General features: G+C 48.3%; 1 long non-coding RNA gene across 50 annotated transcripts in view; it reads right to left on the bottom strand.

The window, feature by feature from the left end:
* LOC109549452 (uncharacterized) overlaps positions 1-26718 on the bottom strand; it is a 396771-nt gene that overhangs the window by 138144 nt on the left and 231909 nt on the right. For 43 of the 50 annotated variants that reach the window (XR_012327382.1, XR_012327365.1, XR_012327383.1 and 40 more), the window contains one exon: positions 24553-24646. The exons of the other annotated variants lie outside the window; for them this stretch is intronic. This is a non-coding gene — a long non-coding RNA (uncharacterized lncRNA). The remainder of the gene's footprint in view (positions 1-24552; positions 24647-26718) is intronic. 50 annotated transcript variants of the gene reach the window in all.

Here is a 26718-nt window from a genome sequence, read left to right as displayed (position 1 = left end):
ATACGTATCTCATGGGGTTATTATGAGCATTAAGCTAGTAAGTGCAAAACAGCTACACCATATCTGGCACCTAATGGGGATGCAAAATGCAAACACAGTGCCTGGCACACAGGGGTCCTCAATAAAGGCTCGCTATTCTGACTAGCATGCTCATGATTGGCATGGCTGTGGTTCCCACTCTCACACACCTCCCAGCCTTTTGCTCTGACTACCACAGGGGCCCCTTCCCGTGCTCAGAGTCCCTGGGGTGATCCAGCAGCCCTCCATGGAGACAGCTGTGGATAAATAACCCAGCCCTGCCCTCCCACCCGCAGGCCCCCTTCCCTTCCCACCGCCTGGCTCGCCTCCTCCAGTGATGTCTCCCAGAGCAGGGCTGGCAGTGAGCTCGCCTAGGCCCCTCATTGTTATTCCTGGCACGAGGTAATCCTGCCAGCATCCTCAGAGACCCGTAAAAATACCCGCAGTTTGTCTTTCATCAGAGCAGCTCAAAGCCCCATGGCATCCGCTCGAGAAGACAGTGCTCCCAGCTGAGTTCTGGGAGCCGGCTACTTCCCAGGATGGTCTGGTATTTGCAAGGCAGAGGGAGCGAGTGTGAACTGAAATAACCCAGCCCAAGCACTGGCATACCCAGGCTGCCAGGGAGATACAAGGCTTAGTGTATGGAGAGCTCCTCCCTGGAATTTTCTGGATGTCAGTGCTCTGAGTCACACGCGAGTGGGTCTGCATTCCCACTCGGCTACTGAGTAGCTGTGTGACTTTGGGCATTTCACTTAGCCTCTCTGTGCTTCAGTTTTTGGCTCTGTAAAACAAAGTGGAGATGACATCCACTTCCTAGGTTTCCTGGGAGGGTTAAAAGGGATAGTCTAGGCACAGATAGAAGAAAATATTTGCAGCACATATATCTGACAAAGGACTTGTATCTAGAATGTGTTAAGAACTCTTGCAATGCGCTAAGACAAACAAGACCCTTCCCCAGATGCGGGAAAGACATAAACAGACGCTTCGCAAAAGAAGATATATACAATAACTACATGAAAAGGTGTGCAATGTCATTAGTCACCAGGGAAATGCAAATCGCAATGATGAGATACCACTTCACACCCACTAGAATGGCCAAAATGAAAAAGACTGTCAATATCAAGTGTTGGTGAGGATGCGGGAGCAATTGGAACTCTCACACACTCATGGTGGGAGTAAAAAGCTGATATGACCACTTGGAAAAAAGGTTTGGAAGCCTCTTATAAAGTTAAAAATACACTTAGCGTATGACCCAATGATTCCACTCCTAGGTATTTCCCCAAGACACATGTCTATAAAAAGGCTTGTATGTGAAAGCACATAGCAGGCTTATTCATAATCACCACAAGTTTGAAAAAATGTCTGTCAATAGATCAAAGGATAAACGGAGTGTGGGCTATTCAGGCAACGGAATATTAGATAGTGATAAAAAGGAACAGCTGCTGGTATTCCTGGATGAAGGCCATAAACGCTCCATGGAGTAAAAGAAGACAGACATGAAAAAGCAAAACTTCCATTCGTAAGTTCTAGAAGAGAGAAACGAAGCTGTGGTGACAGAAATCAGAGCAGTGGCCCCCTTCGTGTACAGGTGGGGAAGGAGGCTGAGTGGAAGAAGGCCCAGGAAACGTTCTGCAGTGGTGGAAACATCCTATGTTCCTGTATTGGGGTGATGGGTACATGGGTGTATACATTTATCAAAACTCACCAAAATCTGTACTTAAAGGTCTTTGCATTTTGCTGTATGTAAATTAAATCTCAATGCAATTGGAAAGGGACCATGTGTGTAGAAAAGCTCAGCAAGGGGGCCAAGTGGAGAGACAGGACTCAGTAAAGGTCAACTACGATCAGAAAACGGTAAAAACAAGTAAAAAGCATGTGCGTTATTCAACTGTATGTTGGGAGTTCAACGTGCTAATCTGGATTCTGACCTGAGAACCCCATCTGAGATGTGGCAAAACTCACAAGAAGGCACCATGGGCTAAGCCTTTTGTGCCCAGCTCCCCACTCTTCCTTTCTTTCTCCTGTGAACAGAGAAACAGAAAAGGAGTGCTTTGCTGGCTGAAGATGCTCTTCTTAGAAGCAGCGGGGCGGACGGAAAGGGTACCTTTGGGGGAGTGGTGAGAACAGGCTTACTAACTATAAAGATACACAGATGCCTCAGTGGGTCCACAGCCCACACGGTTACATCCAGGGTTTCAGAGATGCCCAAGGCAGCTGTGGAAATGAGTTTGGCCCAGCTGCTTAGGCAGCGGGCTCTTGAAGACAGAACAGTATCCAAGGTAAGGAAACTGGCTGAGGCCCAGCTGTCCCCCAAACTCCCATCCAATCCCAGGCCAACTTTCCCCATTACTAGTCTCCGCTAGCAGGATCTCCCTGCATCCCTCACTCTTCCTGGACTGTTCCATCCTCACGATATGGTGGATGTGGGCCTGTACCCGAGCAAGGAGACGTCACTCCCAGCAGAGCACATTGGCTGTTGTACTGTAATCTGAGGCCTCTCACTGGACGCCCTTCGCAGTGGCCCTGGAATCGCCTGGAGTTGCTGCTGACTCTGTCCCCAGGGGTTCTCATCTGTTCGACATGAGGACGACCAGACCAGGAGCTCTCCCGCCCCATAGCTCTGAGATTCCTCCTTCTTCTAGCGCTGTGGCCTAAGTTGCCTCCCAGGAGTCCCGAGGGTGGCACTGAGTTGCCGAGACCGTCGGCAGGGCCTCCATGCCCAGGCCGTGGGGTCCACCTTCCAGACCTCCGGGGCCTGGCTGCAGCCTTGCAAGCCACAGAGATGCCCATATTTGCTTAAAGTACTTGCCCACAGCATCTTTTTTTTTTTTTTTTTTTTTTTTGCGGTACGCGGGCCTCTCACCGCCGCGGCCTCTCCCGCTGCGGAGCACAGGTCCCGGACGCGCAGGCCCAGCAGCCACGGCCCACGGGCCCAGCCGCTCCGCGGCACGCGGGATAACCCCGGACCGGGGCACGAACCCGCGCCTCCTGCATCGGCAGGCGGACTCCCAACCACTGCGCCACCAGGGAAGCCCGCCCACAGCATCTTTTAAAGAGAACACTCTGCATTGGGAATTACAGCAACAGAAGGAGGGAAAAATAAGATGTTCCTATCATCCCCTAGCAAACAGGGCTGCTGGCTGGAAAACAGCCCATATTTTGGGTGCAAATCACACTGACGACTTAGGAGGCTTTGGGGAAGCCATCTTTGTGGGAAGCGGCAAAAGTGCCCCCCTTTGGGGCCTGCAAGAAAAGCCTTTGTCTCTACCTGTGGATCAAAAGTCAGAACAAACCGCCCTGAATTACTGAACCCGGAATACGCATTCGTTGTTACCCTTGTCGCTGTTTTGAAGGGGAAAGGAGCTGCCATTTCATTCCCACCCATGACTTGCTATGCACCCAGGGCCGGCTGCGTAACTAGCAAGGTCCACCAGGTGCAAAATGAAAACGCAAGGCCTCTTATTCAAAAAGGAAAAAGAAAAGCTTTTTATTTTATTCTGCGATCTCTGTCTTTGTCGGCTGTGGGGCTTTTATTTGCTAGTTCGTGTCCTGTGCCCTCAGGCTGGGGGTACTTGCAGGGGAGCGCAGCCCCTCGTAGACGTCCACAGCTCTGCCCGACCACCGGGCCCCTCCCCGTGCCCAGGTCCCCACCAGAAGCAGAGGGCAGCTGCCGGGTTTGGCCAGGGCAAGGGATGGGGCGGCCAGGAGCCCATCTTGGGGGGTGAGAAGGTGACCGGGGCAGGACTTCACTTACAAAGCACACATTCGAAGATAAAATTTATTGAGAATTTCAAGATGGCTCTGGCAGACCTTTAAACTCCAAACGTCGACCTCTCTCATCTCTGTGTCAGTATAGCTTAAGATTAAGACCCTGCCAGCCAGCATGGGTTCAGGGCTTAGCCAAGTTACTGATCTTCCCTATTTATAAAATGAGGATAATACCAGGACCCCGTACATTAGGCTGATTTGAGAATTAGATGACCTAACAAGAATTGTTAACTCTTGAGATGTCCCTGGTGGCGCAAAGTTTAAGAATCCACCTGCCAATGCAGGGGACATGGGTTCGAGCCCTGGTCCGGGAAGATCCCACATGCCGCGGAGCAACTAAGCCCGTGCGCCGCAACTACTGAGCCTGCGCTCTAGAGCCCGCGAGCGACAACTACTGAGCCCACGTGCCACAACTGCTGAAGCCCACGCACCTAGAGCCCATGCTCAGCAACAAGAGAAGCCACTGCAATGAGAAGCCCACGCACTGCAACGAAGAGTAGCCCCTGCTCGCCGCAATTAGAGAAAGCCCGCGCGCAGCAACAAAGACTCAATGCAGCCAAAAATAAATTTAAAAATTAAAAAAAAAAAAGGAATTGGTAATTCTTAGAACAGCACTTGCCGTGCGCCCCACACTGTTTTATGTGCTGTACAAGTAGGAACTCATTTCACCCTCATAACAAGCTGATGGGTAGGTTGGTATTGTTCCCACTTTACAAAAGAAGCAGCTGAGGCACAGAGAAGTAAAGTGACTTGCCCAACTCCACACAGCGGGTAAGTGGGTAAGAGGTGCGGCCAAGGTTTGAACACATCCAGAATATGTGCTTCTAGGTCAAGACTCGGCATAGTTCAAGGTCCCTGGAAAGTGAACAAAGGTTATTTTTCCATTTCATGTACGCCTCACAATAAGCCAATGAGGTAGGGGTTTATACTCATTTGAGATCATTTCAGAGAGGACATGGGAGCTCAGAGACGTTAAGACAGTTACCCCAGGGCCCTCAGCAGTACTGACTCCAGGAGAGGAGAGGAGGTGAGCTAAGGAGATGAGGAGAGAGGGTGAGAGTTGGGCCTCTGGCAGAAGGGACTTGCACGATGCCTTGGAAGTTTTGGTGTAGGCCATGTGCTCTAGATATAATTGGTAGGCTTGAGTTTGAGGGGTATGAAAGAATTGGGTGTTGTAGCCTCACGATGCTAAAATCCTAGATCATCAACGCAGGACAGCAGCACAAAGATTATTGAATCTGAGTCCTGATTTTGTGATCGGGGACACTGAGGCTGGAGCAGAGATGTGGTTAGCCTGATGTCCCAGAGTCAGAAAGCACAGTCCCAGGAGCAGATAACCCCTGGCCGGAGTGCTTGCCGGGGCTGTAGGATGTCCTGAGCACATACCAAGGGTCCTGGGTCCATAAATCCAACAGTCAAAACCCCTGCCAACAGGCTACTCCTTGATAACCACTGACACAGCAGTCCCAGGCACAGTGAAATTCTTATAAAGTCCCTTGCTACTAATAAGGCAATTTCTAGTTAGGGTTGCTTTTTACAGTTGCAAAACTTAGCTTAAAAAACCCCACTACTTTTTAAGTCAGACAGACCTAGATTTGAAAAGGGCTCCACCACTTAGTGGCTGTGTGACCTTAGGCAAATTACTTAACCTCTCTGAGTTTCAGTGCTCTCATCAGTAAAATGTCTCTGAACTGAGATCACTTCATAGTGAATGAAGATCTCTGGAACAGATTAAACGAAAAAGGAGCTACAGAGGGTAAAACTGCCTAGTTTGAAAGCTGGCACATAGTAGGTGCTCAATAAAGGCCATTCTGTCTCTGTCAGAGTCCAAACCTACATAGCATGTGACAGACGAGTCTCAGGGGAAATGTCAATTCTAAAAGGACTCAAAAGTCTATCAGCACCATTTTTTTCAGCAGCATTTGCTCACTTCACGTCTCTGTGTCACATTTTGGGAATTCTTGCAATATTTCAAACTTCATCGTCATTATTATACTTGTTATGGTGATCTGTGATCAATGATCTTCGATATTACTATTATAGCTGTTTGGGCATTTCATTTTTTGGCAGTGATGTATTTTTTGAACTAACTTGCATTTTGGAGGAACATAACGCTACTGCACACTTGGTAAACTACAGTATGGTGTAAACATGACTTTTATATGCACTGGGGAAAAAATAAATGCATAAATAAAAGGACTTAAAAGCACCCAACAGACATCTCCATCTAAAAAGCCAGGGAGGGAAAACACAGCAGAATTTGGAGAGGTCCACCATTCGTCCTGACCCAGGAGCCAAGACTGGGAGGTCCTGGTGACAGGAGGTGGGGAGGGGAAGTTGAGGAGGAAAGGGAGTGTGAGAGAACTGACATTTTTGGAGTTTCTTTTCTATTTAAGGTTTTGCTAACCCGTTGGTAAAACTCATTTCTGGTTCATGTTCTTAGCAGGAAAACACATTCAGGCTAAACAGTAAGAATGGACCCTGGCTTGGAAAGTTCTCAAAGGTTCTCACATCTCTCTGGCGTCTACTGCAACTGAGGAGTGACATTGGTTAAGCAACTCAATTTGAATAATTGTACACTGAGGATTTCCAGGGGAAACACCCAGGGCAACTTTCTGACTGGGGATCTTATGACACAGATGGATTTAAATGAAGAAAACCTGTAAGTGTGGAAGATTCTCCCTGGACACAGAGACTGAGGACATGCAGCGAACAACACGGACGCCCCAGAGCATAGACATTCTATCGGGGAGGTTTCTAAAAGAGAAAAAGAGAAAAAGTAGAGAAAAAGTAAAAGGTGTTACAAGTATCCAACCAGCGTTGTGGTTGGGAGTCCAGGCAAGCCCTTCAAAAAGGTAGCATTTAGGTTGAGAAGCAAAGGATGAAAGGGCTGGGTATGGGCTTCCCAGGGCTGCCGTCACAAAGTACCACTAATCGAGTGGCTTAAAACAGTAGACGTGTAGTCTCTCACAGTTCTAGAGGCGAGAAGTCTGAAATCAAGGGCACAGAAGGGCCACGCGCCCCCTGAAACTTGTAGGGTAAGATCCTTCCTCGCCTCTTCTAGCCTCTGGTGGTCCTGCCAGCAATCCTTGACGTTCCATGGCTTGTAGAAGCATCGCTCCAATCTCTGCCTCCATCTTCACATGGCCTCCTCCCCTATGTGTCTGTGCCTTTCTTATCAGGACACTGGTCTTTGGGTGGAGGCCACCCAACCAGGATGACCTCACCTGAACTGGATCACACCAGCAAAGACCCAGTTTCCCAAGAAGGTCACATTCACAGGCTACGACTGGAAACTGTCTTGTGGGGGTGACCCAGCTCTGTGGAATGCAGGGAGCAACACAGGTGTGTGAGCAGCCAGGAAAGCCCTGAGCTGGAGATGGTGCCTTTGGGGACACGAAGAGGCCAGCGTGCCTAGAGCACGGTGAGGGGAGGGAAAGCGGTCCCGGGAAACTGGAAAGTGGGAATGGAGCACATCATACGGTCCTAGGAGACGGGGAGGAGCTTTTCAGTCTCTGAGAAAGGCCCACCTTTTCCAGCTCATGCTGGAGGGGGCCTGAAAGAGGCTGACACACCGCAGGCAGGGAGTCACGGCCACTGGTGTTTTCATAGTCTGATGCACCACACCTGTGACTGGCCTGCCACTCTGGAGAACCAGATGTGAGGCAGAAACCTTCTGGCAATGATGTGCTCTCTGCTCTGGAAAACCAGAGGCTAAAATTGTCCCGTTTACTGCACAGTTGCTGCCTGAGTGCATCCTGACAGGCAGCCGGGGAAACCAGAAAATGAGAAAGTGTCCTCCTTTGCAAAAATTACGGCACCTTGGCTATAGATAAAAAAATATATTTTGGCCTTTGAGAGAGAGATATGCCATATATATATATATATACACACACATATATATATATAATGTCTATCTTGATATATATGCTATATTTATGGCATTTATTGAAAATTTCAAGCATATATTAATATATAAAACACATATATCTTATCACTTTATATATATATATATATATATATATATATATATATATATATATATATATATATATATATATCATATAGACCAAAAGGTTTATGCTTGAAATAAAGGTTTGTTTTCTGTGCGGGCTGTCTTTGGTATTTACTCCGTAAGTATTTACTGAGTGCCTAGCATGTCACAGACGCTGTTCCAGGCAGCTGACTTTCTAGTGGGATCGGGGAAACCAATGGATCAACTCAAACAATTGTAAGGCATATTAAAGGCTGCCGAGAGCAACAGAGGAACATCCAGCTAGGAAGGAGAAGAACGAGCACTGCAGAGCGTGGGGCACTTTGGGTGTTAAATACAGCGGCCGGGGCAGGCCTCACTGCTGGAGACGGCTGAGCACGCCTGCGGAAGACCCGGAGAGAGCAGTGCGGGTGGGGGGAGAGACAGCAGCTGCGGAATCCCGAGGCGGGGCTGCTGGGGTGTCTGCGAGACGATGGGACAGGATGGCATGGTGGGACGAGCTAGATGGAAGGAAATGGAATATGACTGGGGCAGCAGAGCTGGGTCACACGGACCTCGTAGACCACTGTAAGGACCATGGCTGCTACTCCGAATAGGATGGAGACTGGTGGCGGAGGGCGGTCGAAGCAGAGAAGGCTTACGCTCTGGCTTCTGTTTCAAAGGGTCACCCTGGGCCGTTTCGAGCATGGATTGTAGAAGGGCGAGGGCAGAGGCAGGGAGGACATCAAGAGCTGTCGCAATCACGCGGGCAAGAAATATGATGGCGGGCACCAAGGTAGGGGCGGTGGCGGGTGAGAGGAGGTGGTGGTCTGGGTATATTTTACTGACGGCCTGGATATGACGGGTGAGCAGGGGAAGTCTAAGGTTGACCGACGCCAAGGTTGTAGGCTGAGCAGCTGTAAAGCTGGCATTGCCATTAATGAAGATGGAGAAGATCACAAATGGGGAGACAGGGGGAGGATGAGAATTTTGCCATGATGGCTAGACACCCAAGTGGAGATGGGCAGGGAAGCAGCTGAACGCCCCAGTCTGGAGGCCGGTGGAGAGGGAACACTTGGAAGTTGTCAGTGTAAGGAGGACACAACAACCCTAAGACCAAAGGAGCTCTCCAAGGGAAAGGATGAGAAACGGGCAAAGGGGCCCAAAAGGAGCAGCCGCGGGGGAGAGGAGGCCATCCAGGAGAGTGGAGACCTCGGAGCCAAATGCGGGAAATGTTACAAGGGAGGACGTATTAACTGTGTCAAGGACAGGTGAAGGTCAAGTCAAAACCAGACTCGGAACAAACCCTGGAGGATTTTGGAACTGAGGACGAGGGGCCTCCTGACACACATGGATTTTCTGTTCTTACCTCTTGCTCCAGACACAATAATTACTAGGTTATCTTAAGTCTGAATCTAACCTTAGTTTCTGTCTGTCCTTCCCACTAGGAGTCCACTCACTCCTAGTGTTAGAACGCTCCCGGTGTTATAGGCTGAATTGTGTTCCCTCAAATTCATACACTGAAGTCCTCCCTTCCAGTACCTCTGAATGTGACTGTATTTGGAAATAAGGTCTTTAAAGAGGTAAGTTAAAATGAAGCCAGTTAGGGTAGGGCCCTAATCCATAAGAGAGACATTGGAGATTCTCACAGAGAAAAGGCCACGTGAGGACACAGCGAGAACGTGGCCATCTGCAAGCCAAGGGGAGAGGCCTCGGGAGAAACCAAATCTGCTGACACCTCTCAGCAAATTGGACGTCTAGGCTCCAGAATTGTGAGCAAATGAATTTCTTTTTAAGCCACTCAGTCTGTGGCATTTTGTTATGGTGGCCTAGCAAACTCATCTCACTGACAAATAGGAAACTATTTTGTTTGCTTTACATCTATGGTACTAACACAAATCATGGCCCCCAAAGCAAATGATCACTGAATAAAAGGGCAACAGGGCTTTTGATTTCCAACACACGGTGATGTGAATAGCTGTATTCCTTAAGATTAGGTTTGGCTGTCAAACAAGATGGAATGTATTTTTCCTTCAGGTACGTGAAGACAAGAGGGAGGGAGTCCAGGACTAGCAAAGGAGTCCTTAGTTTTTGAGATTCTTTAATACCGTTATGCTACATTCCACCTCATGTTTCAATAGAGCTGCTTAAGTGTCAACCGTCACTTCTCTATTCTAGCGAGCTGAAAAAAAGAAGGGGTGCTCCCTCCTTCCCTCTTATTAAGAAATCTTCAAAACACACATTCAGGACACTTGTGCTTCTGTTCCATTGATGAGAAACTAGTCACATGGCCATACCTAGTAGCAAGGGAGGCTGGGAAATGTAGTCTTTATTTTGGGCAGCCAGGTGCCCAGCTAAAAACCAGGGATTCTATTATTAAGATGAAAGGAAAATGTAACCCTTCCAGGTACTCTTCCCTGAGTTCTCCCAGTAGAGTGTTGTAACCAGCTGTCCCTGGCACAGCAGCCCAACCAACCTTCCCGAGGGACCTCTCTACACAGCATCCCAGGGAGCTGGCTGGAAACCACTGGTCTAGACAAGCAAAGTGAGAATTTCCTCTGCAAATGAGATGTGCCACCTCCAGAGGTCCTCACTGGGAGCCAGTGGCAGGAAGGAGGAAACAGCGGAATAAAAACGGTCTTTGCAGCCTTCCTGAGGGGATGCACAAAAAAAATGTATGTGAAGGAGGGGGAACACTGAGAACAAGCCTCTCTTGCACCAGAGATGAGGTGTGATGGGACCTGTCCTGGGGTCAATGGACCACATCACCAGCCAGGATGCAAAAGAGGGAAGAGATGCTGAGGGAGGTGGGCGGAAGTCCTCTCCAGCTCTGGACATCTCCCCTGAGAGATCTGCCAGCCTTCTTAAGCGTGTCTAGGTGCCGGCCATCAGGAGGCAGCATGGCTGTATCTCTGCAGACCCAACGGGGGCTCGGTTGTGACAGCTCTTGGAGCACCAGCTGTGGAGAGCCTGGAAGGCACGCCTCCTCGAGCTTGGATGTGAAGCTGTCGGTGCCACCGGGGAATCACTATGAAAGCACTCCTGCCCGGGCAGCTGACGACACAGCACAGAAACTGCAGAGCACGCTTCTAACAGGTGAGGTTAAACACAGCATCCAACTAGGACAGCCCAGGGTGGGAATGGGTTTGAGATGAGGTGCAAAGAGCTCTGAGCCTGGGGGACCTGACTTGCTTCAAGTTCTTGTCCGCCACTTTCTAGCTGGGTGACCTTGGGCAGGTCACCTCCCCTTGCTGAAGCTCAGTCTCCCAAACTAAAAGTGACAAGACTGAATCGCATCACGCCTGGGGTCCCCAGTAGCTCTGGGATTCCAACTCCAGCTCCGAGTGATTCTGAGTTACAGCCACAGCCAGCCGACTGGGAAGGAATGTGGGCAGGAGGCGGGAATGGGAGGGACACACCTGTGAGCTCTTCCTGGCATCCCCAGCTCTCCATGTTATTATATTTTTCTCTGCCCCATTTTCCAGAGTCCTTGGCCTCATATCTCCTTCAATGCTCCAAAATAAAGCTTGTCTTCTTGCATTCCCAAGTCCCAGAGGCTTCAACTCTTCCCTCCCCAACCAGAGAGATCAATCTCCACACAGCAGCCCGAGTGGCCTTAAAATACAAATTACCCACAGAAAATCCCTTGGTGACCGTCCACTGCTCTTACTGCAAAGCCAGTCTCCCTACTGGAACCTACGAGCCCAGCATCACCTGTCTCCTGCCGACCCCCCAGCCTCCCCACAGGCACCTTGCTCCCTCCCTGTTACCGATGGCCACACCTGCCTTCTTCAGTTTCCCAGGATGACAAGGTGTTTCCCATCTCAGGGCCTCTGTCAGAACATCTTCCCCGTTCCCTGCAGCCGCTCCTTTAGGTCTTAGCTTAATTCTCACCTCTGCAGAGAGGGCTTCACTGGGTGCCCATCTCAAGTGTGTTCCCCTTTATCATCTCTCTCAGCCCTGTGTTTACTCTTGGTCTATTTACTTATTTATTTATTTGTTTTAAAGTCTTTATCGAATTTGTTACAATATTGCTTCTGTTTCACGTTTTGGTTTGCTGGCCGTGAGGTATGTGGGATCTCAGCTCCCTGACCAGGAATCAAACCTGCACCCCCTGCACTGGCAGGTGAAGTCTTAACCACTGGACCGCCAAGAAAGTCCCTCTAGGTGTATTTAAACGCGATTTAGTGATCTATTTATTTTTCATCTGTTGATCTAGTTTGGGTCTGCATTCCTGACTGGAAGCACACTCCAGGGGAGCAGGGATCTGGTCCATGACTAGGTACAATACTACCTGCTAAGGACCCAGCACTGGAGGCACTCACAGGATATTTAAATAAATGCATAGTTGCATAAATATTAAAACGTTTAACAAAGCATTTGTAAAAGAAAGGACAGAAGAGAGGAAGGGAGGGTGGGAGAGAGGGAGGGAAAGAAGGAGGAAGGAAGGAAGGAAGGAAGGAAGGAAAGAAGGAAGGAAGGAAGGAAGGAAGGAAGGAAGGAAGGAAGGAAGGAAGGAAAGAAAGAAGGAAGGAAGGAAATTTTGAGGAATTTGCAGACTCAGCACTTAAGCCCCGGTCTTTCTACTTCAAATCCCACTTACTTTCCTTGCCTCCATATTTCCATCAATCAGTGAACAAACCGGTCCTGGGACTGGCACCATGCTGGGGAATATGGATAATTAAGGAGCTTACAGTACAACCGAGGAAGTAAAACTAGCATACACGTAACACGACGGTGGACATGGAAAACCAAAAGAAGCCATTAGCAAAGTTTTTCTGTAGAAGAATATTTAATTATAGAGAATGACGCTTATGACACATTTTTAACTAAAAGCAAATTAGAAAGCTGCATGTTTTCTATGTGTATACCTACACATGGTGGGGGGAGGGAGGGAGGTCTGGGCAGATGGCAATAGAGAGAATACCCATAAGGATGTGCCCAGCTAGGAAACTAGGTGCTGCCAGCTTGCTGGTCATAAAGGAAGTCTCTCCAGAGGAGGGGTCGGTGGATGAAGGGGAGCCCTGCAGAAAACATTTTCATACTGAGCACCTACTGTGTGCCAGGAACCGTATTATCTCTAATAAAAGACCCGACCAGGTAGTTATCATCATCACCATTTGAAAAAAGAGGGAAACGAGGTGCAGAGTGCCGAGTAACCTGCCCAAGGTCACACAGCTAGAAAATGGCCCCTCTGCCTTCACTCTGCCCACAGCGATTTCCAGCAGCTGGCGTGAAGGGGCCGCCACCGGAAGGGCGGGTGTTGTCCAAGCGCTGATGGTGCGGTGGGGAGGGAACGAGGGTGATTTGAGAAGCTCTCTATTTCCATCGGCAGCTCTTTTTCCATTCTCACCTCCTTCTGTGCCATGCGCCAAGCCTGTTGATCACAGAGGCACCACCCCACCTGCCCAGTTTTGAAAGTGCACTGTTCCCCGGTTTCCGAAGCTTCCAGCGCCGTTCCTTGTGATGCTCTAAATCCAGAGGCTTCTCCGCCTCTTCCCAGGATGGGAGGGTCTCAGTCGCAGCCCTGGTACTACCGAGGGGCCAAGGCTGAGGAGTCGACCACACCCCACCACCTCCACCCCTATCCTCTGGTTGGGGTGAGGGATCTGGGAGCCTGTTGTGCTGTCCTTGTGGAGGAAAAGCAAGAAAAAGATCTGCTGACTATGAAAAGGTAGCAGAACAAGGGTGCAGCCAGCATGACTCAGCTGGCACAGTGGGCAGGAATCCTTTCCAGTGAGAACTGCAGAGCGCTTGATAAATGCCACTCAATCCAGGAAGATCCCTGTCACCACTTCACAAAACCAAGGTCCCGAGAGCCTCCTAACTGTGGGTCCTGACTCTCAAAGGGAACGACAGACAACATGTAACCACGGATCTTTGAATCTCTCTCTCCCAAACTGACAGATACATGAGTTATTGTATTATAAAAATAGATGACTAGGTACTATGTTTTTTGGGCACCTGACACATTAGCTGATTTAATCTCCACAACCCCCCAAATTGGTAAGTATCACCTTTGCCATTTTACAGGTTGGAAAATTGAGACTAAGCGAGGCTAACTACAGGTCATTCCATGACCTACAGGTCATTCCAATGCCCTAGGTCATTCCATTCATAACAATGGAAGAGTGAATCAGAAACTTAGCATCCTTATGCATATTATATATGTAATATTACATGTTATGCCACCAAGGAACCGTAAGTATAGAGCGGTTGCTCTGTACTGAGCTGAGTCCACAGCCAGGGTTAAACCCAGGCTGTTTCGTGCCACAGCCTTTATCCTTCAACACCTCCACGTGCTTACGATACTCCTCTAGTGTCTGAGAAGCACCCTTGGGGGACAGAGTTAGTAGGAGAGAGAGATGGAGGAAAAACGTCTGTCTGGGGCACACCAGAGTCCCTGTTACCTCCCCAGATGAGAAGACAAAGTGCCTGCAGGGGGAGGGGTGGGTGAATGAGCCTGCTGTGTGACACGGGGACTGGAAGATGATTCTGAGTAAAGGTCAAGTTTTTCCAGAGCGAGAAAGCAGGCTGAAGGGTAGTGGCTCTCTCCACAGCGGCACCGGCTTAGCAGGCTGCCAAGGTGAGCGCTGAACTTGGCCTGGGATACGGAGTTGTATAATCATCTCAGCCCTGCCGGGTCACTCCAGAACACCAGGGCAACCTTCGTACCAGAAAACAGGCTCATGAACGCCTACCACCTGGGACAGTTAGAGGAATAAACAGAGGAGTCATCGCACACCAGGGACCCCCTAACGCCATCCCTGTCCTGCTGGGCTGATAATAGTCATGTACCAACATTGAATCACGCACGTACAAGTCAGGCATTTGGTCTCAGAAGCTTTACGCGCACTATCTCTTAAATCATCCAGAAAAGTCCCTGAAGCAGGTGCTAAAATCATCCCATTTTACACAGGAGGAGCCTGAAGGTCGAGAACTTGCCTCGGATCGTTGAGCTAATCCACAGTGGAGCTGGGATTTGAACCCAGGGACCCGATTCCAAGAGGGGCAGCCATGGCCTCTGTGCTGAAGTGGGGCAGCCGGCATGTGGCAATGGGAAAAACGATCTCAGATCCCGGGATTCTATGGAGTCAGATCTTAGCTCTACCACTTCCAGCTGGAGCTGAGTGACCTCGGATTAACTATGTTCAGTGTCTGTCGTCCCATGGGTAGAATGCGGATCCCGGCTCCTCGGGTGGTGACGAGGGTGGGGTATATAAGCAAAGTGGCTGCTGGTAGTTCCTTCGTAACTGGTGCCTGGTCTCAGGGGGGCACATAGCCTCTGCCACTTCCCAGAGTAGAGCGTGGATGTTCTCTGAACCTCAGGCTTCTTTTCAGCCCCCATAAGGAATCACCCCACTCTCCTGGGCTGCACTCTGTTCAGTGAACTCCCAACTAGAGCTGCAACAAATGACCCCAAAGGCCACCCCCAAAAACGTGTTGTCTGATCACCCAGCCCCAGGCCTTCCTCCCTCTCCTTCAAAGTCAGCCTTTAATCCCACCCACCCTCTTGCCAGTTTGATTATCCCCCTTCCACCCAGGGAACAACCAAGGAAATTTAAAAGGTAGAAAATTCAGCTGAGCCAATGTGGCTAATTTCTAGACGTTTGGGCACACAGTCTGGTGAGAAGAGAAATAGAAACCTTGAGTTCACCAAAGGCAGATGAAGACAGTCTTCTATGGAGTTGCCCAAAACTATCTGAAAGCAAAACCTCCCATCGGGCCTGCCTTGGAGGTAATCGATTCCACAAACATAGAATTACCAACCTCAGGAAAGACCCTGTTTCCTTGTCAGCAAATCATGCTGCCACTCCTCCATTACCGTCCAGGTCCCCCTCTCCCGGGGAGGGGAAGCGGGGGGCTTGGTCCATGCATAGAACTGTGTTTCAACATAATTGCTCTCCTTTGTAGTCCTGAGTGTTCTACTATATGCATTTTGAAAGCATTATTCTAAAAGGGCGTCCATAGCTTCCCCAGTTAGTCAAAAGGGGGTCCATGGCACCAAAAAGAAAAAAAAAAAAAACATCCCAAAGCTCTCTGAACCTGGCACGACCAGACCCTAGGAACTCACGAGTTCCCTGTCCTTCATGAAATAATTCCCTGAAGGTTTCTAATAGGTTTACAGATAGCACCACGTTGCCTCACCTTTCAGCATCCCTATGGAAACCTCCTGTTTTGTCTGCAGATGTGCATAACCGAGAGACGGGGAGAAACAAAGCAAGGATGACTCTATCCTGATATATACATCCTTTTCCAGTGACGCTCCGTGCCCTGAGAAGCCTGATTGCACGTATTCCTCACGGCCTGCAAATTTGGGGAAGGCAGGAGCAATGCTGAATCTTATATCCCAGCACCTGAAACAGCAACTAGAAAGGGCAAGTCTCTGATAAGTGTTTGCTGAGCACACGAGAGAGACCAGCCGGGGAGAGGGAGGGTTTTACTGCACACAGTTTCTTTCCTCGAGTCCATGGGAAAATTTCCCCTCCCTCGGGCAAATCCCTAGATGTTTTCTCGCCACCTCAGAGGTCTGTTCAGAGTTGGTCGTGGCCTTTTCTTCTCACCTGGGCCACGTGGAGGACAAGTTGGCATAGGGTCTGCCTTCTGGGGTCAGGGGCTGGCCGTGCCTTCTCACCCACACAGACGGTTCCTCTTTCCCCTCCTCTGAGCACCACACAGAGTGAAGACTCTTCTCGACCAGGCAGAGAACCGGGCTTTGCACAACTGCTATCCAGGGAACGCTCTACCCCAGACCCCGAGAGTACGCGTTCTTTTCAAGCGCACGTGCAACCTTCTCCAAGACAGACCATGTGCTGGGCCATAAAATAAGTCTCAATACATTTCAGAGGACTGAAATCATACAGAACATCTCTGAGGACAGTGGGAAAAAAAATTAGAAGTTAGCAAGAGTAGATACGGAGAAAATTTGAAGGAACTCTTGGAAGGAACTCTCTCGGTGCTGGACACAGACTAGGTCGTCTATCATTTCTGCCCCGACGTCTCTCTCCACCACGGCTATGATCCTTCGGCTGCAGCTTACTGAGAATGTCAACTGCCAGCCAAGGACACGGCTGTGGCCCCAGCATGGCACTCGCTGCCCTCTCTGTGCAGGGAGCTGGGACGACGTGTTCATTCCGGAGCCCCCTGAGGCCCTCGACTTTCACCAGGTCCACACTGAGACAGGAAGGTCTCCACCGTGCTGCCCAAATGGGGTCCCCCCACTCTCCACTCTCAGGAGTCCCAGCCTTCTCAAGGGGCTGCCCGGGTGTGGCCCGAGAGCTTGACTTTTGCTCTATTTACTCAGAATGTTCTCTGGCAGATAGAATCCATTTTATTTAGGGAGTTTAACTAATACCTCTTGAGGAAGAAATGAAGCAGCTTATCGGAAATGCCTGCTTTCCTTTGTCTGCCGTTTTAGAGGGTTCCTCTGAGATCAGCAACGTGGTTTACCAGAAGGAAACTCAACAAGCCAAGTCATTCCAGGTAAATGGCGACTGCAGCCCTGACATCCTTTGGGCTGGGAAATAAAGTGGGATCTGAATTTCCATTAAGGGTTTACGTGAGCTTTTCAAGGCTGATGATCTGATCCATGTTTTTAGTTCATAATATAAATGGGCAATTGCGGGGCTCACAGTCCACTACCCGTAGGACCCAGGAGGTGGAGGAACCTCTTATGGGCACAAAGGAACAGGGTTTTACTGAGAAAAGGCTGCGTGCAGCATCATTTTTCTACGAATCAAGGTGAAGACCACTGAGACAAAAATGAGTGAAAAATGATGTCCTTAATGAAAGCACACCTGAAGAGGTTGGGGCATGATGAAACCTCCTCAGAACTCAGTCCGTGGGAGGTTTCCAGTGGGATTCCACTGAGAGAGGGGAGTTCAAGAAGATAAGAATGTAAGTCCAGTTTTGTCATATTCCAGCTGTGGAGATGTGAGCAAACGACTCCACCTCAGTTTCCTCATCTGTAAAATGGGGCTGATGATAAAAGCACCTACTTCCCAGGCTGGTTGTGAGGACTAAGTGAGGGGACGCCTCAAGATACTTTCCAGGTGCCTCTCACGTAATAACAATACCAAGCCCTTACCGTGAGACCTAACCAAACGCTCTTCATTTCAAGACAGTCCTGGGAAGTGGATACTCAGGTTATTTCCAGTTTGTAGATAAGAACATGTAAGCCTGGGAAAGCTAAGAAACATGCCCAAGAACACACGCTGTAGGTCACAGAGGTGGGATTTGAACTCAATCTAACTCCAGAGCCTCAAAAAACTTCCAGTCTAATAGGAGTGACCAATAAAAGCCACCAACGCCAGGAGGGCCACTAAGCTGCCCCAGGGACAATGCACTGGGAGCCAAGGACAGTCAGGAATCACCCTGTAGGAACAAGGGTTCAGGTGCCCCATGAGGGTTGGGCCTTGAGAGGTGCTTTGGTTCTCACAGGAAGAGGAGAAGACAAGAAGAGCCTTATGGGTGGAAAACTCACAGTGGCAAAGGCAAGGTAGGTATTAAAAGGAATTCCCTGTTTGGGTCAGGCTGGAAAGACAGCTGTGCTGAGAGACCTGGGCTACCTGGAGTCTCATTTCCATGTCTTTGCAAACATTCTGATCATTACAGCACTGTGGGTAAGGGCACAGGCTCTGTGTCTGATGGACTAAGTGGACATAATAAAGCTGTGTGACCCTGAGCAAGAGACTTAACCTCTCTTGTCCTGAAGGGGGCTCACCTTTCAAATGAGGGTCAACATACCAACCCTCCGGGCAGCTAGACTGGCGCCACGGGGCTCCCTGTGTAAAGGCTGAGCCTCAAGCCTGCTAGCGCTCTGATGCTTCTTTGCATTTCTGCCCTACTTGACGCGGCCTGGGTCTCCTCGGCCGGCCTTCCCACTGCTCAGACCTCTTCTGCTCCCTGGCTGACATCCCTTAAGAAACTACTACTGAAAGTCCTAGAAAAGAAGAGACTGCAAAATCAACGAGAAATGGGGCTTGGTCTATGACTATTGCTCGAGATGAGTTTCCACTAAAAAGAACTTATCTGCTCACAGCCAGATTTAGGGATCTGACTCATCCCTCTTAAATAACTGTGATGCAATGTTATTTGAACTGTAACCATTTGACAGCTGCCCAAGGAAGGTACTTTCTGCCTGGACCACAGGTTGCCTCTGTTAATTTTTATAATTTAGCATATCGAATGGGAGGGCCGATTAGAAACTTTCCTACAAAGGCAGATTTGCTTTAAGCTCTCCTCTCGCTCCTTGTAAACTCAAATTCTGGTGTGTGTGTTGAGGGGGCAGTATCGTTCAGTGTCCAGGCTTAACTAAGGTGTTTGTGTTATTCACCCTTTGAATCAAAGGTCCTAAGATATACATCTTTCAAATTTCAGCATCTCCAAAGAATGTTATGTGTCCCGCAACCAACGGCATTCAGTAGGTCAAGTGGAAGCATTTGCTTCGTTCTTCTTTGTGGCACACAAATTAATCGTGAGCTGCATAATCGACAGCATCTCAGAGGTGAGGAAATACAGCATGTGCTGGGGACCACGCTAGGAGCAACCACCACATAAACATATTGTCACTCCTAACTTACATCTGAGATATCTGATGCCTAAAATATTTAAGAAAATTTTGTTTATGACCACCTAGTACGTAGGAGAAAGAGCACGGACTTCTTGTTACTGTTGCCGAACACAAATTACTGCAAAACTTAGCCTCGTTAAAACCAATCGTTTTATGTTACTCATGAGTTTTTGATCAGGAATTTGGGAAGGACTAGGCTTTGTGGTTCTCACTTGGGGTCTCCCATGTCCTCGTAGTCAGATATTGGGCTCTGGTCATCTGAAAGTACAGATGGTCTAAACATCCAAAATGACAGCTTGCATGGCTATCGGCCAACCCTGGGTGCTGGCTGGGAGCTCAGCTGAGACCACAGACCAGAGCACCTACAGGCAGCTTCTTTCGCAAGGCAGTCTCCGTGCTTCCCCAGAAGCAGTATCCAAGGAAACCTGAGGGTGCTGCATGACCATTTGTGACTTGACTGCCTGAACAATTACCAAGACTAAAGGAAATGACGTAAGTCCCGGGTCTGGACTGTCATTGGTAGAGAGAGTAGAAGGAGTGGATGAGTACGTAGACTGAAGGCAGATTCCACAGGATTTGGCAATGGACACATCTACCAATTGACCCTTAAACTACAGGAACATGATAGGTTTCCAAAAATCGCTTAGTCATTGCCTGAATTCAAATCCAGTCTCTACAGAGGGTGGCAATGTGGGTAGTAGAAAGTGGGAAAGCCCCAGGTGAAACCAGCCCCCTCACGCACTGGCCAGGGGGCTTGTCCCTCCTGGCACAAAAGGGCCTGGACTCCCGGCATCACCTCTTCCTTCCCATCCCCAGCCTCCCAACCGCCGGCAAGAAAGATGTGAGGAGATGCAAAAGAATAAGACACTGGCTGGAAAGACCCTTTCAAAAACAAGTTCAAAAATGTCTACAGCCTTCTAAAAGGGCTGTCAGGGGAGACCCACACCCATTTGCATGGGCGAGTCTGGGGTAATTTGGTCTTTTACTCCATGACCTGACTTGGTAGTCACAGCCCCTCCTTCTTTACAAGTCAGTGTTCTCTGAGGAGCCTTTTCCGTCAAAAAGAAACCACCACTGTTGCTGGTTTGAGAGACACTTTAGGGGCATCTTCATGCTCCATGAGTCTTGGTGGCGACAGGTTCAGTGTTCTGCTTAAGGACCACAAGTGGCCCAATAGATCAAGGTCCAAACCCAAGACTATGATAGTGGCTATTTTTCTCTCAAAAATTTCTTTAACAAACATGTGTGTAGCCACTTACTATGTGCCAGGCAATGTTCTAACCATTTTATAAAACATTTAGGGGCTTCCCTGGTGGCGCAGTGGTTGAGAGTCCGCCTGCCGATGCAGGGGACACGGGTTCGTGCCCCGGTCCGGGAAGATCCCACATGCCGCGGAGCGGCTGGGCCCGTGAGCCATGGCCGCTGAGCCTGCGTGTCTGGAGCCCGTGCTCCGCAACGGGAGAGGCCACAGCAGTGAGAGGCCCGCGTACCACAAAAGAGAAAAAAAAAAAAAAAATTTAGTCATTTAATGCTCCTAACTATCGTACAAGGGACGTACGGCTATTATCCTTCACCCAATACTCAGCACACGTTGAGTGAGCGTTGTATAGATTAGGACGGTGAGTCACAGAGAAGCTAAGTGACTTGCCCAGGTCATACAGCTTGTTAGTGGCAGAGCTGAGATCAGAACCCAGAAACTCCGGCTCTGGAATTTAGGCTCTTCAGCACCATATGAAGCTGTCCAACACTGTGCTTTGGTGGAAATCTGCATATCTATTAGAAATGCTTTCAGCAGCAAATAAAAGACAACTCCACTTAAGAGTGGCATAAACAAGTAGGAAGTGTTTCAGTAACAAAGTCTGGAAGTAGTAGTCTTCTGTCTTGGGCTGGTGGAACCACTTAAGAATGCTGTCAAAGATCCAGACTCTATCTTTTCCCCTCCACCATTTTAGTCTGTTGACTCGTCGCCTCATGGTTGCAAGACGGCTGCTGTACCTCCAGGTATCGTGTCCAAGATCCAGGCAGGAAGAAAAGATAAGAATGAGCTCCCCCTGTGGGGGGGGGGGGGCTTTGTCTTCTTATTTGGAAAGAGAACCTCTCCCTAGCATGCTTCCCCTAACAAAGCTAGATAACATACCTGCCATTACTGTATTTGGTTTTAACCAATCTTGATTCATCTCGTGAGGATGGGATTGCAGCTTCCCTGAGATCTGGGGCCTCCTTCCTCTCACCTGAACCTATCAAGGTTCTGTGCAGCGGAGAGGCAGTGGCTACAGAGGAGACAGCAGAAAGCATGGGCCACAGGTAGGTATCACTATCCCCATTTTACAGACGGACTCATTGAAGCTAGAAATCACAGGGTCAAAATCACATGGCTGGCAAAACGGTAGCCCCAGAATACTAACCCGGGTCCATCTGATTCTAAATCTCGTGCTCTTGACGATGGCAAGGTACACTGTTGAGTGGACTCAAGGCTGGAGGGATGCAATTTGGCTTTCCACTAAGAGCTGTGGAGCCTTGGGAAGCTACTCAACTTCCTTCAGCCGCAATCTTCTCATCTCTAAACTGTAGCTAACAGTGGTACCTAACAAGAGAGTGGCTGTGATGGTGAAATGAAATGATGCACGTAAAGAGCCTGACAACACTAAGCAATCAGTAATGTTGGGCCTTTTTTATTGTTGTCACTATTATTGCTGCTGTTGTTGCTTTTGTATGCTGCGAGACTTTGTAGCCACAATGTACTCTGTCCAGATGAACACACCACTTTGAGAATCTCTGGGGGACACGGTAGCGGGTGGGCTTGAAAGTGAGGAGAGGGTGAGCATTATAACAGTACATATAGATTCCTGAGTCCTGAAACTTGTTTTGCTTGCATTTAGTGACCCAGAGTCTGGTCACTCAAAATGTTGGTCCACCAATCTACAGAGCATAAGAGTTAGCTTTTAGCATTCTTTCTGCCAAGAGTAAAATGCTGTTTGGCCAGAAGCACTTTGCTTCCCATTTTTGGACCTCCATGTTTTTATCTGTGCAGTGAGTTGGTTTTTCAACGTGTCATGAACATTCATTGAACACCTATTGCGTGCACTATGCCATGGAGGTGCAGTGATACCAGAGACAGATGTTGCTCTCAGGAAACTTAGAGATTTAAAGATCTTCAAAGTTCCTTTCAGTAATAACACTCGATGACCTTAATCCGAATGACATTAATTGCTTTGAGGATTAACTGTGCTAGTGGTATTGTAACTAAAATCGCTAAGCAAATGCTCAAAGTGAAAATAGTCTTACCGTGTGATCCAGCAATCTTGCTCCTTGGTGTTTACCCAAATGAGTTGAAAACTTATGTCCACTCAAGAACCTGCACACGAATGTTTATAGCAGCTTTATTTATAATTGCCCAAACTTGGAAACAACAAAGGTATCCCTCCGTAGGTGAACTGATCATCAAACTGTGGTATAGCCAGACAATGGAAATTATTCAGCACTAAGAAGAAATGAGCTATCGAGCCATGAAAAGACACGGAGGATCTTGCATGCATATTACTAAATGGAAGAAGCCACTCAAAACAGGCGACATGCCCTCTGATTCTAACTCTGTGACATTCTGGAGAAAGGAAAACTACAAAGAAACTAGAAGATCCGTGGTTGCCATGGGTTTGGGAGGACGGAGGGAAAGATTGATAGGTGAAACACAGGGCATTTTTAGGGCAGTGAAAATATTCTGTAATGGTGGACACATAAAATTATGCATTTGTCAAAAACCCAGAACTACACGACACAAAGCGTGAACCCCAGATGTAAACCATAGTCTTTGGTCAATCGTAATATATCAATATTGGTTCATAAACTGTAACAAACGTACCACACTAATGCGAAACGTTAAGAATACGGGGAATGGTGGGGGGGGTGAATATATGGGTGCTCTCTGCAGTTTCTACTCAATGTTTTGTAAACCTAAAATTTCTCTAACACATAGTCTATTTACTTAAATATAGATAGATTTTAACAACATTCATATCTTTGAACCAGTGATTTCACTCCTGAGAGTCTCTTGAGATGTACGATGTAGTAGAAGGAAAGCTTCATTTACAGAAGGGAAAAAATGAAGTAACCTATGGTTCATCACCAACAACCACATGGACAAAAGCAAATGAAAAAGAAGTAGTTGAAAAGGTTTTGAAATAACGTGAACAGTGCTTTGCCAAAAAAGGCAAATGGAAGAAAAATGCAACGCTCCTTAAGATATTAACCACTATGGAAAATTTTTGCATTAAAATAACACCAATGGTTTATAATGAAAATTTCTATGATGCTACCAAAGGTCATGACAGTACGGTTAGCTTAGCTTTTTTAGTCTTTTCCCAATTTCTTATAAGATTTTGATATTATTATTATTTTTTTTTTAAAACAAAGGTCTATGAATCCGCTAACTGGGAAAGAAAAGACAAAAACAGGCGGCAAAGCCAGCCAGCTAATAACAATAGCACCACGTCCACCTCCACCACCATTTCTTAGGAGCTCACTGCATCATGGAAGCCAGGGTTCTTGGTACTCTGATCCGTTGTTAACTCATTTGGGTAACTCACTGAAAGTCACAGAGCTGCGTGGCCCTTCCGGGACATGCAACCAAAGTAGCTGCCACCTGAAGCTCTGGCTTAGTCAAAAGATACTATTGAGAGCCAGAGTCAGGAGTTACCCTAGGCACACAAAGGCAGATGGGAAATAGAAGTTCAGAGGCCAAGAGAGGGGTTGAAGAACCTATTCGCTCACTCACCCACCCAGAAAGCCTTTATTTACTGCTTCCTAGAGGCCGGGCACTGGGGATGCACTTCCAAATAAAAGGAAACCTCTGACCTTTAAGAGCCCGCAGTCTAGTCTCCCCACAATCCTGTATTTCCAAACTGTGATACTTCTGTTCGTGGAAAGGCACACTACCCGTATAAAAGGCTGGATGGAATAACAGGCATCAGCTGGAACTGTTTCAGCGATCCTGGGCATGCGGTCACCCTAAGTCCCCCCAACGAAGTGCAGCTCCCGGAGGGCAGGAAGCCCCCCCACAAACCACAAGATGATAACTGCCCCCCCTCACACCACCCATGTTACCTCACTTAAGCTGAATGTGGGGTGTCAGGGAATTTATTTCTGACTCTCCCTCCCACCCTACCTCCACGACATCAAGCATTTCAGATCAAGGATCTGTGAATCATAGGTCAGGTTGACTCACTTCTTAAAGTTTCCAGGTTGTGAATGACAGCGTCACTGATCAGTTGAAGGAGGATCAAATCGGTGAGAGACAATGCAACCTGCTCTGCGTTTATCTGCAACAATGGAAACCAGATTCACAAGTATTTTATTGAAAAGGTGGGGGTGGGGGGCGGTCAGGGTCCGGGGGGAGGGGGTGGGCAGCTGCTGAAAACTTGGCAGCAAGTGAGGGTTGGTAAATGGAAACCACCCATCATTCCTTTGTATTATTTCCTGTAATTTAAGATATGTACGGTATTGATGATATTCTTTCGTTGTGCTCTTTGTTTTCTTTTGGTTCACGTGGAAAATGTTTATGTTAGGCTTCAGGAAGCTCAGTTACAGATTCAGAGCCTAGAAGATTATGTTCTTCCATTTAAGAAAGGGAAAGGGAAGGAAGGTAACAAGGGCTGAGCACCTACGCAGAGTTTTCTCATAGAAGACCCAGCAGCGCGGGAAGCAGAGGCTGGAGAGGTGGAAGCACCTGCCCCGGGAGCTCTCAGGAGAGCATCACAGACCGGCCTCATTCCCATACAGACCTGCTCAATCAGGGAACGCTTAGCCCAAGGGGTGTTCAGAAACAAAAGCTCACAGTAGAGGTGCAAAACCATGTTGGGAACAGGAAAACCAAAGCCCCAGAGACCTTGTGGGCTAGGGCTCCCACGCAGCTTTCACACCCATTCACCCTGACCTTTCACCTGCAGAACCCCTGCTCTCTCCAGACTCATGTGAAATGCCAAGGGGCCAGAGCTCTCGCCCCACGTGAGAAAGCCTTCCTGGGACCCCCAGGGAAACCGACTGGGGTGTGATTCAGCCCCTGTGACCCCTGTGGTCCTGCATCTCCAAGCAGGGGAACACACGATCAACCCAGCCTTGGGGCTCAGGGGGGAAACTCTACTAATGAATCATGGCAGTGCAGAAGCGTCTCTGGGTCTCCCTGGGAACCCACTGAAAGGCCTGGTGTGTGTCACCAGGGGCCAAGGCAGCTGCACGATTCTCATGTGAAATGAGACCATTTCATGGGTTTTGGTGGTCTCTTAAGATGCCTCATCAATTCATGAGATGATCTATCCGCAGGTGACAGGGCTCAGAAATGTCAGGTGAAACATTCACAAGTGAGTGTGTTTTTTTTTAACGTTTTTATAAAGTGGATACTTGGCTAATTTGGAATCATAATATTAATAGATGGAAACTCAGAGAAGGTTCGGGACTTGCCTAAGGACACAGAGCTGGAACTAGACAAACCTGCAGGTAGAACTCAGGGGTCCATAACCCCTTCCCCAATACCACCCTGCCTTGCTTAGAATGAAAAGACCACACAGAGCAAAGGAAAAAATATATACGTTTTAATTGGATAATAAAGTAATAAGAAAGAAGAGTAAGACCCAAAGTCAATGCGTTCCTGGCAATCATGGATTGTTGATGACATCTAAGAGCTCTGGGCCAAATCTCTATTTTAAAATTTTAAAATATATTTTAATGAAAATATAATAAAATATATTGAATTAATTCAAATGAAAATTTAAATATAGTTTTAAATATCCCCTTTCCCATTCCGACACAAAGTGGCATGTAAACTAATATATTCTGTAGGTCAATCTGGTGGTACTGTCTAAACCCTATTATTCAGACTCTAAGAGCTGAAAGAGGTTCACGGAGCCCACTGTACAGATGAGAAAAGTAAGGTACAGGGAGAGGAGATGACCTGCCCAATGAAACCCAGTCAGCTAGAGGCAGAGCTGACTGCAGCTCGAACATCACTCCCATATCCAGACCTGTGGAATTCCCAGGCCCGAGAGCACTTCCCGAGCTTCTGCAGACAAGGGCATTCAGGTGCCTCCGGGAATCCTGAGCATCTCACATGATTCCATCCACAGGTTTGGCATAATCTCCAAGGCAGGTGGCTGATTTTCATGAAATGTATTGTAGCTACCAAAAGACAGCAGTGGACATGGTTAGTCTGTCAATGTGTACAGGAGAAGGGATCCTGAACTGTAATGAGCATGGAAGCAGCTAAACAGTGGATTCATTTGGTCCAAATAAAAGATATTATAACCACACAATGTAATAAAACTACGTAGCAGTTACAAAGGGTAAGGCAGGGGCTTCCCTGGTGGCGCAGTGGTTGGGAGTCCGCCTGTCGATGCAG

This window comes from Tursiops truncatus, chromosome 17 (assembly GCF_011762595.2).
Source record: "Tursiops truncatus isolate mTurTru1 chromosome 17, mTurTru1.mat.Y, whole genome shotgun sequence".
NCBI lineage: Eukaryota > Metazoa > Chordata > Mammalia > Artiodactyla > Delphinidae > Tursiops > Tursiops truncatus.
The sequence above is the reverse complement of the archived record's forward strand: the minus strand, read 5'-3'. Positions and strand labels throughout refer to the sequence as shown.